Genomic DNA, 1,288 nt, shown 5'->3' with positions numbered 1-1,288 from the left:
AGAACTGCAAGTTTCATGGACTTCCATCTGAAGATCCTTTTCAGTTCTTAACTGAATTCTTGCAGATATGTGATACTGTTAAGACTAATGGCGTAAATCCTGAAGTCTACAGGCTCATGCTTTTCCCTTTTGCTGTAAGAGACAGAGCTAGATTATGGTTGGATTCTCAACCTAAAGACAGCCTGAACTCTTGGGATAAGCTGGTCACGGCTTTCTTAGCCAAGTACTTTCCTCCTCAAAAGCTGAGCAAGCTTAGAGCTGATGTTCAAACCTTCAGACAGAAAGAAGGTGAATCCCTCTATGAAGCTTGGGAAAGATACAAACAGTTGACCAAAAAGTGTCCTTCTGACATGCTTTCAGAATGGACCATCCTAGATATATTCTATGATGGTTTATCTGAGCTATCAAAGATGTCACTGGACACTTCTGCAGGTGGATCCATTCACCTAAAGAAAACACCTGCAGAAGCTCAAGAACTCATTGACATGGTTGCTAATAACCAGTTCATGTACACTTCTGAAAGGAATCCTGTAATCAATGGGACGCCTATGAAGAAGGGAGTTCTTGAGGTTGATACTCTGAATGCCATATTGGCTCAGAACAAAATATTGACTCAGCAAGTCAATATGATCTCTCAGAGTCTGCATGGAATGCAAGCTGCATCCAACAGTACTCAAGAGGCATCTTCTGAAGAGGAAGCCTATGATCCTGAGAACCCTGCAATAGCAGAGGTAAATTATTTAGGTGAACCTTATGGAAACACCTATAACTCAACATGGAGAAATCATCCAAATTTCTCATGGAAGGATCAGAAGCCTCAACAAGGCTTTAACAATGGTGGAAGAAACAGGTTTAGCAATAGCAAACCTTTTCCATCATCAACTCAGCAACAGACAGAGAACTCTGAACAAAATGCTTCTAAATTAGCAAATCTAGTCTCTGATCTATCTAAGGCCACTGTAAGTTTCATGAATGAAACAAGGTCTTCCATTAGAAATCTGGAAGCACAAGTGGGCCAGCTGAGTAAAAGGATCACTGAAATCCCTCCTAGTACTCTCCCAAGCAATACAGAAGAGAATCCAAAAGGAGAGTGCAAGGCCATTGACATAAGCGCCATGGCCGAACCTGTGAGGAAAGGAGAGGACGTGAATCCCAAGGAGGAAGATCTCCTGGGACGTCCAGTGATCAATAAGGAGCTTCCCTCTGGGGAATCAAAGGACTCTGAGGCTCATCTAGAGACCATAGAGCTTCCATTGAACCTCCTTATGCCCTTCATGAGCTCTGATGA

General features: G+C 42.6%; 1 non-coding gene across 1 annotated transcript; it reads right to left on the bottom strand.

Annotated features, from left to right (window-relative positions):
• Window positions 1–248: 248 nt before the first annotated feature.
• On the bottom strand, window positions 249–356 carry LOC112745380 (small nucleolar RNA R71). Its single transcript, XR_003173312.1, has one exon. It is a non-coding gene; the product is annotated as a small nucleolar RNA R71 (small nucleolar RNA).
• Window positions 357–1,288: the final 932 nt, after the last annotated feature.

Source organism: Arachis hypogaea, chromosome 14, assembly GCF_003086295.3.
Source record: "Arachis hypogaea cultivar Tifrunner chromosome 14, arahy.Tifrunner.gnm2.J5K5, whole genome shotgun sequence".
Classification (NCBI taxonomy): domain Eukaryota; kingdom Viridiplantae; phylum Streptophyta; class Magnoliopsida; order Fabales; family Fabaceae; genus Arachis; species Arachis hypogaea.
This window is presented reverse-complemented; position numbering and strand designations above follow the sequence as displayed.